General features: G+C 38.0%; 2 protein-coding genes and 1 non-coding gene across 6 annotated transcripts in view; 1 reads left to right on the top strand and 2 right to left on the bottom strand.

Annotated features, from left to right (window-relative positions):
- qin overlaps window positions 1-17,855 on the top strand; it is a 256,680-nt gene that overhangs the window by 44,785 nt on the left and 194,040 nt on the right. The window lies entirely within an intron of this gene.
- LOC138708858 (uncharacterized) overlaps window positions 1-17,855 on the bottom strand; it is a 98,404-nt gene that overhangs the window by 8,912 nt on the left and 71,637 nt on the right. The gene's annotated exons all lie outside the window — the stretch shown is intronic.
- On the bottom strand, window positions 9,067-9,138 carry TRNAY-GUA (transfer RNA tyrosine (anticodon GUA)). Its single transcript has one exon. It is a non-coding gene; the product is annotated as a tRNA-Tyr (tRNA).

Raw genomic sequence — 17,855 nt, 5'->3', positions numbered from 1 at the left:
TGTCTTGGTTTGCGGTTTGTTCTGCTTCTAGTTTGAACTTTCCCCTTGTGAGAATGATTAGATCATCTGCGAAGCCTATGGCTTTGGTTTGGCTGCTGAAGTCCAGATTTAGGAGTGAGTTGAACATGATATTCCAATATCCAGGGCCGCAACATGATCCTTGTGGGCAACCTTTTTGAACTTCTCTTTCTGTTGTGTAGTTGAAAAAATTGCTCTTCTGTTGCTAAAGTAGCTGGCTGATAGACTATACAGATTTTTAGGGCATTGAATTTCTCTTAGTTGTTTAAGGATGCTGGGCCACCAGGCTGCGTCAAACGCCCCTTTGACGTCCAGACTGACTATAACGACACATTCTTTCGAGCTCAGGCTCTTTTCTACGAAGTTTTTAACTTCTACCACTGCGTCCACTGTTCCTGTCTGGGGGGTGAATCCATATTGATTATTGTTAAGGAGTTCGTTGGAGTATGTGTGATACAATATCCTGTCGATCATCAATCTTTCCAGCAGTTTGCCTCCGATATTCAGTAAGGTGATGGGGCGAAATTTGAACACGTCGTTGCAGTCCTCTTTGTCCTGCTTGATGAGTGGGACGATGATTGAACATTTCCATTTTGTGGGGAAACAGCCCTTCTGCAGACATGCGTTATACATTTTGGTAAAGAATAGAGGAAGGACTTTGATAGCCCTCATGAGGATTTCGCTGGATAATCCGTCCTCTCCAGGAGACTTTTTTGGGTTGAATTTCTTTAGAGTTGTCATTATCTCTTCTGTAGTGAAATTCTTGTCGTCCTCGGTGCCTATTGGCTCTTGATCTTCCTTTCTAATCTTCCTATGTTGGTCGTTATCGTTGTGTTGTCCATCTTTGGGTATGAAGTTTTCAATCATATGTGTTATTGTGCTGCTCGTGTCCGTAGTATAGGTTCCGTCTTCTTTTAATAGTATGTTCAATGTAGTTGGAGATCTAATTTTTCCAGATGCTATTTTGTATGCTTGGTTCCAAGGGTTGGTTCCTTCGTCAATGGTACAGATTGCTTTCCATGATTGTATTTTTGTTTCTTGCATTTTCTCTTCATATACTCGTTTTCCTTCCAAGTACTTTCCTTTTCTTTCTTGTCTTAGGTTCTCGTTATTATATGTTCGTTGGTATCTTCTCCTTAGTGCATTTGTCTTTTTCCTCAGCACTGTTAGCTCGTCTGTCCACCAGGAGACTGTGTTTTTCTTCATTACATGTTTGGCTCCTCTTGAAACTTTAAAGGTGGCGTTGCTGGTTTCTATGATGCAAGAGAATGCTGCGTCTATTAGGTCTTCCACGTGCTCGTAGATATTTGTTTTTTCGCACATTTCCTGGTCGACTTGGCCCGTGCTTTTATTTTCTTTCTTACAGTTAAATTTGGATGCAACTTTAGATATGAAGAGGGTATCAAACTTTTTTAGTTCCTCTTCCCTTACTGTGTATCTTGACCTCACATTTCCTATAGTGGTATTATGTCTTGCCTGCCTTTCCACTGTGATGTTATATGTGAGTAACTTGTGATCCAAACAACTTTCTTGTGTGCCGCATGACCAATCTTTAACGTGCTGTAATAATCGGGGGTTAATTATGGTTAGGTCCACGTAACTACTGCCTCTTATAGTTTCAAACGTTGGCTCTGATCTTTCATTTATGATGTGTAGGTTACTGATCATCAAAAAATCTTCCAGAGTTTTACCTCGTTGGTTAGTTACAGTGTCATGCCATGTTTTATTCCTGGCGTTGCTATCAACTGCTATTAATAGATCTTGCCCCTTTGAGAATTGCATAATGTGCTCTACTGCTCTAATGTTTATGTTGATGTCTAATGTGATATCGAAATATGAACATATTCCGTAGAATTTCAAGTTTTTGTAGCTTATTTCGGTATGATACAGTCTTCGTATGATAATTGTGTGATGAGTAGTACGTCTACTTCTTTGTTATTTACGATTACAGCCGATCGTTTCCTTCCGTTCCCACACACAAATGTTCTAAGGGATTTTGGTATACCGGCAAGATGAGTATGGATATTATACGGCTCCTGCACAAGAGCAATGTCTATTTGAGCTTCTTGCATAAGTTGGACCAAGTTGGTTGTTGCTGCGCGCTTGTGTTGTAGATTAACTTGTACAGGGACATCACTTTATTTTTACCAACATTTTTAACATTAACCTGGCTATACTCGGAAACACTGTTACCCCCCTTCCATTGCAGGAGTTTGGAGTTGCTAGTGCAATATGTAAACAAATCATTTTACTAGCGATAGGAGGAGAGAAAAGTAGTGTATCCATTTATGTTACAGGGAAATACAGTATTACGATTTTCAGTTTGATAATTACTTTTACAGTATTTTATCAAAAAACAGTAGAATAGTACCTGTAACAATTTTTTTTTTTTTTTTTTTTTTTTTTCACAAACTCAACTATTCAGGCGGTTATATTCATTATGTAATGTCTACTTTATTCAGCATATTACTAACCTAATGTATTCCTGAGAATTTTGTGAGCGCTTCCGTAAGGAACCCCAATTTCTACAGCTAACTTCTTGACCGACTTATTAGGACCTCGCTGCATCCTTTCTCTAGCATCTTCTGTCACCTTTGTTCGCCATCTTACACTTTTCTTCCTTTTTGTACACTCTGTTGCTCTAAATTTATCTACCAGATTGACATTTCTACGAAAATATTCCGTAATTATATAATCAGGAAATTGTGAAAAAACTATTGTTCACATTCGGTTATATTGTAATTCCAGTTTCCATCATCGTCCTTCATACCTACAAACAGTAAAACAAAACTCTTGTTTAAATAATGCTGTTAAGTACCGCAGCATATTATAGGGTACCGTACTTTCGATAACTCTAATCTTCACTTGTGCTCAGTCTACACAGATAAATTCAGTTATGCTACACACGATACCTATGTGAAAATAAACTTCAATATAAAATAAGCTCTTCCTTCTACAGAAAATGAAACATATTTCTGAAACACATTGTACTCTGTACTGTTTATTTCACTGCTAGCAACAGCGGCCATAAGTTTGTGTGACTGACGTTAGCAAGGACATCAGTGAAAGGGGTGGGAGTCAAGTACATTTAGAAACGCAGGTACAATAAAAATTGAAGTAAAAATAAAATGATGTCCCTGTACAAAACGTAAGTGGTTGCACTTTTTGTGTGTAGGGTTAACATCCATTTCAATAGTCGATCTTTTCTGCTAACTTCTTTAGTGCAATTGTGTAACAAATACCGCTCCTGTCAAGCGATGAATGATTTTCACGAATTGCAGCTCCATTGTTGTATTTATTGACATTAACGCAGTTAATACATCAGTGATCTTCTTTATTTGTTTTGCAGTCTGACTTTCTATGGTTCTGTGAGCAGTGTGGGCACACTAGTTCTTCTTTGCATTCCTGGGCTCTGTTGTTGTATTTAGAGCATTTGTAGCAGCGCAGGACGGTTAGATAATCGTCAGTATTACAGACATGCCACCCTATTTTAAACTTTGTTCCTGCCAAGCGTTTGCGTATTTCAGATCGCACTTCTATTACTAGGTTTTTGTGCTTCTTTCTATCTTCGAATACGAATTTTGGAGTGACGTCGCCTATACTCAAATTTAATTCCGAATTCTGAGATATGATTGCGTCCTCGGCGTTCTCTATATTTACCTCCCCGGGTACATTAAATACTATTATTCTTGGGTTTTTTAGTATGGGTAAATAACTGTGTGTGTGCATGCGTGCGTGCGTGTGTGTGTGTCTGTGTGACCATAAACAGTGAGTTCATTATTGCCTCTTTCACACTGCTTATTTTAACATCTCTTTCTACGATATTATTAATATTGTAACAGAATTTTTGTCTCTCATGAAGAAAGTGTGAAATAAAAATCTTGGGAGCTTTTTGCCTCTAAAGGGCGACTTTTAAAGAAATAATTTCGAATTTATTTGGAAACAACCTGGCAACCCTGACTCAAACTAGTAAGCTATCAGCTCGAATGAAGTGTCGTGCTTCAAGTTGCAACTTGCCGACTCGGCATTGATGACGTACTATGAACCGTAGACAGACGTGGTTTCCTTCCCCATGTTGTGATGAATAGTCGTCCTAATGTGGAGCGAGGCTGGTGCGGTGGACACTGACCCAGTCCGCGAATTGTTACGTAAGCGTAGCTGCTTCCTTTCACTGCAGTAACAGGCCGTGTACTCGTGTATTGTTACACGTGGGATACACACATCTCTCCCTCTCACGAGTTCTCTCATTCCTAGTGGTTCCTGATAATGTCAGTGAACTGTACTTTGTCATACAGTGTTAAACAAAACAGTACAATAAGATTTGTACCTCATTTTAGTTTAGATATATTTTATGAAACAATAATTTATAGAACACTGCTTTAGTAGAGTATTCTAAACTTGTGATCTGAGTTGTTTTTTCGGAGGTTGTGCAGTCTGCCTCGAGTGGTAATGTCACGCCGTAGCTTTGTGGTCTAAGACGCTTGCTTTGGATTAAGTGTTACGGAATGAGCGCTGATTCGTGTCTTCATGACTTCTTGGCCGGTGTCCACCCAGGATCGTGATGAATTTGGGAAGCTACAGTAGGTGGAAAAATCCGATTCCGTGAATCTGCTATAATGGCTGTGGCCTCATGCTAACGCAGGGGTTTCCAACCTTTTGGAGATTGTGAGCTCTACCCACGTGTAATATTAAGTGATCGAGCACCATGAAATCGAATATGCTTAATAGACCTATATGAGTACACAAAATAAAATATAGCTTAAACAAATAAACACATAAACAATCGAATATGCTTAATAGACCTATATGAGTACACAAAATAAATAGCTTAAACAAATAAACAAATTTTTAAAACACATATCAGTATAATGATATCCTTGAACTTGAATGTTACTCAGAATTTCAGTAATGTCCAAGGAGAAGTCGCATATAGCTACCTGTAAGCAGTCCTACAGATGTGAATTAGTTAATCCTGTTCATCTTTGTTCTTAGGTATTTCATAAGTGATAAAGTTTTTTTCGCATAGGTAGGTTGTCCCGAACATAGCCATACATTTGATAGAAACACTCCGCAATATTTGGAGTGCTGTATCTTCTGCTCTTCAAAGGCTGAGAATTTCTCATTTTAAACGAATATTTCAGAGCTAAGGAGGACTGGAGATCTATCAATTGAAGCTCCGCACGAGGAACCATATTATTCTCTTGAATAATATTGATTTCTCTTATTAAGTCCACAAAGGAGTTACGCACCATGAAATACGGGAAGGTCTATCAAGTCCTTAAGAAATTATAATGGATGGATGGAAACATAATTGTTCCGGCTCATACAACAAAGTATGAATTGAAAAAAAGGATCTCAGGAGCGTTCGTGCTTGCGATCACTTTTTATTCGCATGACGAGAGCACTAAATGTCTTTTAAAGAGCACCAGGTTGAGAACGCCTGTGCTAACCTCTTTACTGATTGGATGATCGTTCACCTCTTTCGAGGCATGTGGATGTGAGACCAACAGTCCGCAGTTAGGCCTTGGTCACTTATGGGCGTTGCGCAAGGATTGCTGCTACTAATACTACTAATGCTGTTGCTGCTGCTGCTGCTGCTACTACTGCTAATTAGCCTATGTAGAAACGCACAACTAACCTAACTACAAGTGTGTACACTCCCCCCTCACCCGTGAATAGTGTTCAAATTTCGGTGAATCCAAAGGAAGGCAGATTTTGTCGGAGTATTTTCCATTCCCCGTTAATTCCATCAATTTTCGAAGCTTTGCTGTTATAGTTAACATGGATATAGAATTAACAGAAAATATTACTACGTAATACGTGTTTTATTTTTCCTAGAAGACCAACGTGATCGGTTCTTACGAACGGTCTGCAGTGCAAGTAACCACGGAGTTTCCGAGTTGGCACCAGTACCTACATATACAGTATTAGACACGTGTGACGTCATTGAAAGGAGAGACGCGTGGTCGCAAATAAGTCCATCGTCACCATGCAAGCAACAGTTACTGAAGACTGCTGACAATAGCGGAAGGGATAAGATGACGAATCAGCTGACGGCGGGAAGAGTAGGTCATAGAAAACAGATCAAGAAGGTGGTTAAGAAGAAACAAGCAAGACGTCCGGAGCCGACAAAGAGGGGAAGTAAAGAAGATTTGGGTAGTCCATCTACTTGTGAGGGAAAGGAAGAAAATAAGGAACTTCAGAACTACAGTCTACGAAGTTGGTGCTTAAGGGGGATGGAGTGATAAAAGTGTGGCAAAAGACATAGAAACAATGAAGTGAGTGTTCAAGGAGTAGGAGTAACTAGAAAAATAATCGGAGGGATAATATATGAACGAATAAGTGAATTAGTGTCCAGAGAAACAATAGTTGATAAAAGAAGTGACTAGAGAAAATTAGAAGTGTTTGTTAATAGTAATTGGTAGTGAAAAGTTACTAATATTGGAGTGTCGACTAAGCGTATAATCAGAGAAATTGAAAAGATAGGAAGACAACAAGTATTTCAATGTAAGTGTACAAATGAAGGGTGAGTTGACTTACAAAAAATAGTGCCAAACGGAAAATTTATCGGGGTGAAAGGGAACAATTAAACAAAATAAACATGTTATTCAGTGTCTAATGGAGAAATAGGGGATAAGAGTGATGACAGAAGTGAGGAGAGGTAGAAGTGATTGTAAAGTAGAGGGGAAAGTGAATGATTAGGATTAAATAGTGTTAATAAAAGTTAGTTCAAAATTAGGGAAATTTTAGACGATAGGAAGTACTTCAATATAAGTAAACAATAAAAGTGGTGAGGTGTTCATTAGAAAGAAGAGAAAATTTTAAGGTGAGAGGTTAGAAAGCAAATTGAGAGTATGTATTATAGTAATAGAGGTAACAAAGGTAAAATAAGATGACTGCACACGTCAATGAAAGTTTGTATGTGTTATTGTAATTAGAAGGTAATGGGGAGCACGAATACAGAGATGTGGTGGCGACCCATTACCAAATAAGAGTTGTAGAAATAAATATATCATATCAAATATATCATATACAGTATTGGGATATACCATAGAAGCAAACAATCTGTCTAGTCCTTTTTCGCATCTAAATCATTTTTGTCTTAAGTTTCCGATTTGAGGCATACATTACTTTTTTTGTTATATATTATGTATTATGTTATCACTTCATTCTGCGCTGTGAGTAGTACTCGTATGGCTATTAGGAAAGAATAGAGAAATAACAGGTAGCTTTTGACGAAAGGAATCGGGGTTCGCTTCCAGACAATGATATTAGTGGTGTACAAAACGAATGCTGAACATATTCTGCTACTACTTCGTTCCTTCTCAGTTAAAATTTCACAATTTATTCCTTTATCTATTGTGCAGGCTTGTGTCAGAAGGAACCCTAAAATAATTTAAATTGTCGACACTAGATAGCTAGTTATGAGGATGGTAAGATCTTCACTTCCATTTCTGGAATCGAACCACACGCTATAGTATTTAACCCCACCCCCCCAAAAAAAGCTTATTTTATTTGTTGTCCTTCATAAACTTATCACGAGTTCATACCCTGCCGAAGGTGGTGCAATTCAAGTACACTTTCCATCGGATGAAGAAGTGAAACCATTGGTAGATTTCTATGTTCATTAATGAAAATTAAAAAAACAAAAATTTAAAAACATGTCCAGGCCGAATATTACGTTCTCAACTTTCAGTTACAGTGTCACTATGATTAAGATTGTGCCAGAGATGAGTGGGGAAATCTCACTGGATCTTTTACTCTACACTACAGTTTCTTCTATATGATGATATCTGCTTGTGTACATATTAAAAATGGATTATAAATTAAATCGAGACGAGTTTAAAATGGCTTAGTTGCCAAGTGCTTAATATTGAAAACCAATCGATATTTATTTATTTATTTATTTATTTATTTATTTATTTATTTATTTGTGTGTTACACTGTAGGCCTGCAGATTTATCATTATCTCTGAAATCACCGTGAAAAGTTAAAGTAATAACAGTGATGTAGCAGTGATAGAATAATATTGGCAGAAAGTAAATAACAAGTCGAGGAAACTAATCCACAGCTGCTTTGTCCGCCATAAATGTCAGAGGATGTGTTAAGATGACACCAGCAAAACTTCCGCTTCCAGCACGTCGTGAGAAATGTCAGTCGGACTGGGTCCTTTCACTCGGCCGCAAGTCTATCCTTTCTCCACTTGCATCTCCTAAAACTGGTTTCGTATATCACGTCGCTCATATTAATTATTTACTTTCGTTTCGTAATGTGTGATCATCGCTAATAGTGGCGGAGAATTTAGATGGCACTCCAGAGAGAGTCACTTCTTTCAGGTTTTGATTGCAAGAGACTATTGTTTAGAAGTACGAGTAGTTGACATTCTTCCTAATTAACAAACAATGGATTTTGGAATTATTATTATTATTATTATTATTATTATTATTATTATTATTATCACCACCACCACTACCTCCACCTCATATTCATGAGTTGTTTTGTTGTCCTACTCAACTCGGAATGAATTCAGTGTGCAATCTATTCAAAGGGTGTCGTAATATCTCGGGTGTGCTTTGTTTTTCTAATTTGACATTAGTTTGACTTTGGAATTCTTAAAACTTATTGTAATCATACGATGAAAGAGTAATGGAACGGAGAAAAATTCTCTCCGGCGCCGGGATTTGAACCCGGGTTTTCAGCTCTACGTGCTGATGCTTTATCCACTAAGCCACACCGGATACAAACCCGGCGTCGGACAGAATCGTCTCAGATTAAGCTCTAACTCTTGGGTTCCCTCTAGTGGCCACCCTCTGCACTACGTCATAGATGTCTATGAACGTAGGACCGAAGTCCACACGTGTGCTGAGGTGCACTTGTTATGAGTGACTAGTTGGCCGGGATCCGACGGAATAAGCGCCGTCTTAAATCACGAAGTGATTTACGCATATCATATATATTATTTTATTGTACCAAAGTACATATGATATTTCTATGCAGATATTCTGCGTCATCATACGTTGAAAGAGTAATGGAACGGAGAAAAATTGTCTCCGGCGCCGGGATTTGAACCCGGGTTTTCAGCTCTACATGCTGATGCTTTATCCACTAAGCCACACCGGATACAACCCCGGCGTCGGACAGAATCGTCTCAGATTAAGCTCCAACTGTTGGGTTCCCTCTAGTGGCCGCCCTCTGCACCGGAGAGAATTTTTCTTCGTTCCATTACTCTTTCATCGTATGATGACGCAGAATATCTGCATGGAAATATCATATGTACTTCGGTACATTAAAATAATATATATTGTTATAATCAGTTTTGTTTATGTTCTTAAATTCTGTATTCATTTGAACATTCCAGTTCTATATGTGTCTAAATTTTTAAAATCTAAAAGCGCGTAACTTATTCCTTCACTGCACGTCTGAACCTCATTTCTGCTGATTCGATTTTTATCATATATGTTCTAAGTAATAACCAATTGTCGCTTTTTTATGGCATATCCATCGGCGTTCCCTTGAGAGATTTTAACACATTTGTATTTTGCAAGATTACATTCTTCATTATTCTCTTGTTACACTGAACGAAATAATGATGATGATAATAATAATAGTAATAATAATAATAATAATAATAATAATAATAATAATAATGCTTCATGATGTTTATGTAGTTTCTATCCCATCATTAATCATTCTCAAGACTTCTTTCTTCTATTGTCTGATGTAAGCCTACTCGTATACAGCTGTTCCGTGGTCTTACTCTTTCATTTTCCGGTTGAAGACAGTGCAGTGCTTAGAGGCTAAAATGTCCAAAATAAAATGTTCATAGTAAAAATGCCCACGTTCACGAATGTTAAACAAATCCAAGGTAAAAGGTTAACATATAGGAATGTACACACGAAAAATCTATATTGTAAAATGTCCACTAATATTTGATATTGTCCAAATTAATGTCCATATAAAGGGAGCAAAGGCTAATTGGGATTTCCCGTTCTCTGGTTGGGACAAAAATCCTGATAGAACTGATATTTAACCCTTGCGGTGAATTTCGGTGAAGTCCGGAGAGCCCAATTAGTTAAATCCACTCTCCTCACCTCCATGCTGTCCCCCCAGGATCTTTTAAGTTGCGAAAAAGAGAGGGATGTGCGGAAAGCAACGGGAAGCTACTGCATTTATCCTTCCCAAGAAAAACTGCAAACATGCCATGATGAGTCTTTTCACGGTAAAAGATTCCGGACGTAGGCAAAAGAAGCTTTTAATAGAAAAAGGAGCATCTTCTGCGGACTTCTGGAAAAAGAACTAAGGAAGAGACTAGTGAAGTGCTTTGTGTGGAGTGTGGCATTGTATGGACATTACGACGAAATGAAGAGAAACGAATTTGAAATGTGGATATGGAGAAGAATGGAGCGTGTGAAGTGAATGGACAGAATAAGAAATGAAGTTGTGTTGGAAAGAGTGAGTGAAGAAAGTATGATGCTGAAACTGATCAGAAAGAGAAAAAGGAATTGGTTGGGTCACTGGCTGAAAAGAAACTGCCTACTGAAAGATGCACTGGAAGGAATGGTGAACGGGAGAATAGTTCGGGCAGAAGAAGATCAGATGATAGACAACATTAAGAAGTGTGAATCATATGCGGATACTAAGAGGAAGGCAGAAAATAGGAAAGATTAGAGAATGCTGCGTTTGCAGTGAAAGACCTGCCCATGGGTAGAACATGTATGTATGTATGTATGGTCCTCATTCAAATTCCTACTACACAGAGAAATCATATTAACAGTATTGAAAGATGGAATAAATAGGAATAGTAATTTGTGTACTACGACTACAAACATGGATCTTTATGTGAACATGAAATTAATGTTACCACAGTCTAGTATATAATTACAGTCACGAAGCTCAATACTTAGGAAATATGCATCCGTAGATAGTTGCTAACCACTAGGATCGCTACTATCGCCTCATCACAGACAATGCGAAATACTACCTGCACAGTCTATTGTTCATAGTAACCTCATCAACTCAAGCTTCGTGACTGTATACTAGACTGTGGTATTACGGTTCACCAGCCATATGAATAACGTTACACCAAATCTGTGGGAGACAGCGGATCCGTTTGCGTTTATACCTATACAGTATAGTTGCGATATACCGCACTGTACTGTGCAGAGTAGGCCTACTTCAACCAGATTGTTGTTGTTTAGTCATCTGTCTGAAGACAGGTCTGAATCCTACAAGCGACACCAAGACATTACTCAGCCAGGAGATAGGGGATAGGGTGGCCAGTTCCTTTCTTCCTCCCTTGCATACATCGCTGGCAAGCTACATATTACACTATACTTGTTTTTTTGAAAGATGGGACATGACAGTTAAGCGGCCGAGCTTGGAACTACAGTGCCATGTTGCCAATAGGGACTACCACGCTGCCAGCTGATGGTAGCTAGCAATTGTCGTTAAGATGGCTGACGTTAAAACATTAATTGACAATTGACGCGAAGGTAAGAAAACAATACAAAAATCGACAGAGAATCAAAGATGAAACGTGCCAATGCTAACATTGTGTGCACAATAAATGTAGCCAAGAGAGCTATTAAGCACTTGCCATATGGAAACTGTAAGTTTGGCAACTCAGCCGTTGTTACCATAGCAACAGGCCTACCACGCTTTGTGACATTCAGTTGTTTTTCCGATCGCAACGCTCCTGTCATGTCCCATCTTTAAAAAAAACAAGTATAGTCAGACGTATACAAACAATATTATTGTTCTTCCCCTGACACATATTCTCAAGTGAGATGTATTGCCTAATAATATGTGGTGATACACCATAACTAATATAAATGTTGATGACAATTCATATAATAAATAAATAAATATCACTGCTTGATAATAGGTATACCTACTTACCAGTCAGAACCTCAATCAGAGGTGTCAACTATATTTTTCAACCGTTATTCCCGTAATAGTTGCTTTATTTTAGGAAATAAGTCATATTCACAAGGATTTATTGTCTCAGTTCCACCTCACAAAAAGCTAATTCACTGGTTGGGCTGTGTGACAGTGTGCATCTTCCTGAATAAGCGTGAATTACTAATTGTACCCTAAAGAAAAAATGACCGTTTTCTTCTTAGCGCTGACTGATATGATAATGCAGAAATCGCTTGTAATACTTAGCATCCACGTGTGTCCCTGAGAAACTGCGTTATGCAGGATTATATAATATAAGGCGACAGCAAAATCACTTTCACTCAACTAGCATCTTGCCGAAATTTTTCTGGTCTAAGGGGTTTCTCATGTCACACTTCATTTGATTGACATTTCAGTTCCGGCTCAAAGTCCGTGCTCATGTTTCGTTTATGGCGATGATTCGATGAAAAATGCATGCTCCTGATTTTGATGCCGCTCCAGGTGGAGGTTTGGTTGTTAGCTAAAGGGCGCGTTAGTAGCTCTCGCTATTTGCGTCCTTACACTCGCGTCATTTTGAGATACCGATTTTAAAATGGATATACTGTATTGTACATTCAAGGTAACGGATTTAAAATTACTGAATCTAAAAAGAGAAGGCGATGCATATTTGGTGGTTTGCTACGGCATACTTTGTGTTACTTCTGTACTTCGGTAAGATGATTCGATATCCATATTGCTACTATTATTTATGTACGGAAACCATCATGCAGGAAGCAAGCCTCCGGCATAGCTCAGCCGGTTGAGGTGCTTGCCTTCCGATCGGGTTTGCGCTCGGGCGTGAGATCGATTCCCGGTTGGTTGATTACCTGGTTGTTTTTTTTTTTTTAGGTTTCCCAATCGTAAGGCAAATGTCAGGTAATCTATTGCGAATCTTCGGCCTTATCTCATAATCACCAATCTCATCGACGCTAAATAACCCAGTAGTTGATACAGCATCGTTAAATGACCAAGTAAGGAATCATGCAGAATGTGACGCATAGTGAAATCACTGAATCCAACCTCATGTGCTCATTGGCACGTTGAGCTCTTGTTATGCGCATGCTAGATGTTATATGGTATACAGTGGACGTGCAACGTCTGTAAGCTGAATTTTCTTATTTGTTTTGTCCATTATGATTATGTCCAGTTAGTTTGAGGGCGTCGTGATGTCTAAAAATGTCTTACTTTAACACATGTTACAGTTATCATTTTCCTGGATTACCGAGGGTTAGTGTTTGGAAGGGCTTGTCTCTCTGGGTACCATCATACCATTTACGAGATGTTACTGTACAGATCTTTGCAACGTTGTCATGTGTTCGTGTTGAGATAATAGTCTTTCAATTTAAGTATATTCCATTATCATATTTTTTGGACGGTGCAACAGCACATACTGCAGCCATCTCTCTGACGGAAATGCGGAATTTGGTTTGGGAATCATGCCATTTAGAAATGGAGACATTCCCTGGCCTCCACGATCTCCCGATTTAAGCTCATATGATTTATTTTTATTTTAGTCAGTTATCCAAAGGCAGATCTGAACCTCATAAGTGATACCAAGACACCACTTATGAGGCAATAGCCCAGGAGATAATAACAATAATAATAATAATAATTACGGTATTATTATTATTATTATTATTATTATTATTATTATTATTATTATTATTATTATTATTGGAATGAAACTTTAGCAAGGGTACGAGTCGAGTCCAGTGAAACAAAATTCTGAAATTCTGTGATGGACGTTTTAAAAGACATTTGCGTGCTTTTGCTACGGAATTGTGTACGTTGCTATGTTATCTCGTAAATAAAGTTGATGTATGTGGTTTTCCACGAATTTACACACATTAATGCATAAATTAGTGAGAATGGGGCTGCCGCCTGTCAGTGCGCCTCCTGTGTGGTGGTGTTACATTATAAAACGAAACCATTGAGCAAATTTCGAAGAGCTTTTTGTTAGAAAATATGCCGAATTCAGGGGCTGAACGTACGATAGCGTAGCATGAAAGAAAGTGTGCAATTGAGCCTGGAACGAGTGCGAGAATGCAGAACAAGAAATTGTTTCATTTTTTTAAATTTTGAGCAGTATTGAGCATGTAAATGTTAAATATAATCCTTATTTGTCGTCTGTCGTTGCACGAACATTTAAAAAGATCACAGTACACATTTACAGGTTAAGGGGAGAGGATGGTATTTTTGATGAAAAATGACTAAATTTCCAAAAAAAAAAAAAAATATATATATATATTCTTTAAAATACTATGTGATATGTGTGGATCGCCATTTTTAAACTTCCTGCGTTATGGATTTTTAAATCGCCCACTTTTATTGTTGTTTCCGGTAACTTAAATTAAAATTTTTTTTTTCTTTAAAATACCCTTTGATATGTATGGAATGCATTGCACAACATTTTGTGGGTATTTGTGCCCTTATCGGATGTTGAGACGTCATTTTTAAACTTCTTGCGCTATGGAGTTTTAAATCACACGCCCGCTTTTATCGGTTTCCAGTAACTTCATTTTTTTTGTGCTACATTGCCAGACAAAATGGATATAATTTCTGAACTATTAAATATACATGCATGAAATTTAGAACACATATTCTTTAGACTATTAGGAAACTTTTCTCTGTAACAGAATTTTGTTAATTTATTTCATTTTAAAAATACGTCCGTTTGTTTGCAAGAAAAGAAATCAGAAAATTGTTACTAAATTGTAATTGTTTATTTTACAAATGTAGGAACAAATATCAAAATTCTGTTACAGACAGTTTGTAGAACATACTTTTGCAAATACATTGCAAAAACTGTTTGAATCTATCTTTAAAAACGGTTTAGATATATCGGTTTTAGTACAATCCTGCATTGGGTATATTTTTTTCTAATTTGGGCCCCAAATAATTTTTTTTTTTTTTTCAAAATATTTTTATTTGGTTGAGTTGCCACAGCTATGAGCTCTCTACATACAAAAAATTAATAATTTACACCAAATAGGAAAAAGTTTTAAAAAATACCATCCTCTCCCCTTAAGAAGTTTCACTTCTGCCACGCGTAGAAGTTGCACACTATTATTATTATTATTATTATTATTATTATTATTATTATTATTATTATTACCTGTTCTTGTAGATCTACCGTATACACGTCTGGTTATTTCATGAACATGTCAGGTCAGGGTGAAAAAAGTGATACATTATACTCATAGCTTTCAGAATGTCAAAAGGATTCTAGTAGTGAAGGGTCCAATCACTTTCAGTTATCCTTGAGCATTTGCAGTGCTTGAGAGTAAATCGTTTAAAGGTACCGTTGTTCGCGTCTCACGATTTAGATATTGCACCGTCGAATGTTAGGTGTGGTTCGACGTGCAAGGTCATGGATTTGATCCACTGTACTGCAAGGTATCTCTGATTTTGACTTCGTTGCTAATTGTACTGAATCAACTGATCTGTGAACTTTTGAACAGGAGCACAGTCGCACCTCTGTCAGGTACAGAATTCTCGTCAAAGAACCAGGGATAAATCTTTTGCAAATTCTGTCAAATTTTCCTGTAAATCAACAGTGGGACAGGATTCCTCAGAGTACTTCTGTTTCTTCCGCCCACGCATTCCAAAGTTGCTTCATTATGTGTAGGGGAGAGTCGGGTAGTATCGGACATCGGGTAATATCGGACATTGCGTTTCTTTCATCTACCACCATATGACACCTGAATGACATGATTACGTTTCTCTATGCGACATCACAGAAACGTAACCATGTCAATCAGGTACTATCATCGTGCGCTAGATGAAAGAAACTCACTGTCCGATATTACCCGATGTCCGATACTACCCGATTCTCCCCTATATCTTATCGTGTCTCAATAATATCTTCAGTTAAAAAAAAATAGTATGTTATTTAACGACACTTTCAACTGCAGGTATTATTCAGCGAACGTGAGGAGAATGGCCGACAAATTTTGCCTGGAGCTCTCTTATCAGGAGTAGACTTCTTTTATATGCCATAAATCTATGATATGGTTCCTCCAGCTTCCCATGATAATCATTTGATATCGCTTTGAAATCATCCTTGGCTTGGTTTGAAACCTCGAATCTCGGACTCAGCGACCATCATGGTAACCATGAGACCACTGATGGCGATAGCACTAAATAATTAGTACAATTCGAGCTGATTAGTATAATATAATATTGTATCTACATTGAAATGTCCGAATTGTATCGTGTTGTGAGGAAGTCTGTCAATTGATACACATAGGCTCTACAACACATTATAAAAATAATAAGAAGAATTCATTAGACCTTCACATGTGCTCCTTTGATGAAACGTAGAATATCCTGTCTGTACTCGAATTTCCGTTTACGTTCTCTGTAACATCCGGAGTGATCGTACAACTTTCACCATCCCAAGTGAGAGATTAGGATTTGTCCCAGTAGGGACATGTAAACTCTTGATACAATGTTAGTATGAGTAAATTATTTTATGGAAATCTCTTGTAGGCTGTATATTTTATTCCTTCTAAAATATATTGAATTTAAACAACATAAATATCAAAAGTAATGTTATGTATAGTGGAGGAGGCAAGATCTGTCCTGTGACCTTGTCATATTTCGTGATTATATCACCAATAGGTATGGAGAGGGAAGATAGTTTGAGATAAACTTCCGTGTCGGTAGATTCGTATAATAGTAACCATTATGAAACAAAATCGTTTTCTGATAGCTCATTTGCCCCTACCGCACATCTCAGATGCCAGGTCTCGCCTCCTCATCTGTACACGGATATATGTACGCTGCTGTACTACATGTTTAATTATTTAGTGCTGATTGAGCACATTTTGTCAACGCCTCCCAATATACAATGGTATAGGAGAGGAGGCAAGACCTGTCCTCTGACCGTATTATGTGCCGTGGCTATATCACCAATAGATACGGAAGGGGAAGGTAGGTTTTGGTCTGAGATGAACTTCCGTGTCGGTGGATTCGTGTAGTATTAACCATCATGAAACAAATTCTCTTTCTGATAACTATTCTTTCTCCTATCGCCCAGCTCACATGCCAGGTCTCGCCTCCTCATTTGTACACGGATATATGTATGCTGCTGCAGTCTTTTATTTATAAACTACACGTTTAATTATTTAGTGCCGATTGAGCACATTTTGTCAACGCCTCCCAATATACAGTGGTATAGTAGAGGAGGCAAGACCTGTCCTGTGACCGTATTATGTGCCGTGGCTATATCACCAATAGATATGGAAGGGGAAGATAGGTTTTGGTCTGAGATGAACTTCCGTGTCGGTGGATTCGTGTAGTATTAACCATCATGAAACAAATTCTCTTTCTGATAACTATTCTTTCCCCTATCGCACAGCTCACATGCCAAGTCTCGTCTCCTCATCTGTAACCTAGACTTAGTTTGTCGCTGCTTGTCGGTCGATGTTAATTCTATTTGTTATAATATGGAACCTGGGAGGTGAAATTAATTATCACTATTGAGGCGAGATTGTACAGTAGAACTTGGTTATAGCGACCTCGTTTTGTGCGACACCTCGCCTATAACGTCAAATATTCTGTGGTCCCAACTAATTCCCCATAAGACATTTGCTTTCCTACCTTACTCAATACGACAAACGCATATGCGTCTACCTCGCATATAACGTCATTGTCAACCTCAGTTTGCAATAAGATTTTCTAAGAAACGAAGTATCTTAAGAAATATTTTGTTGAAATCTGATCCTGACAAATTCTTTACAGTCTCCTTCTGTCATAGATCTCTGGAATGCAGGCGGATTCCCCACCCCATTGTAACCTGCCCGAATTCATGCGGTATTAGATCAGTTTCGACAGGAAGTTTTCACTAAGTGGACGCATTTTAACGCAGTATGGCCACTAAAAGAAGTGAGTGACGC

The sequence above is a fragment of the Periplaneta americana genome, chromosome 1 (genome assembly GCF_040183065.1).
Source record: "Periplaneta americana isolate PAMFEO1 chromosome 1, P.americana_PAMFEO1_priV1, whole genome shotgun sequence".
Classification (NCBI taxonomy): Eukaryota; Metazoa; Arthropoda; class Insecta; order Blattodea; family Blattidae; genus Periplaneta; species Periplaneta americana.
Note: the sequence above shows the minus strand (reverse complement) of the source record. Positions and strands in the feature narration are given on the sequence as shown.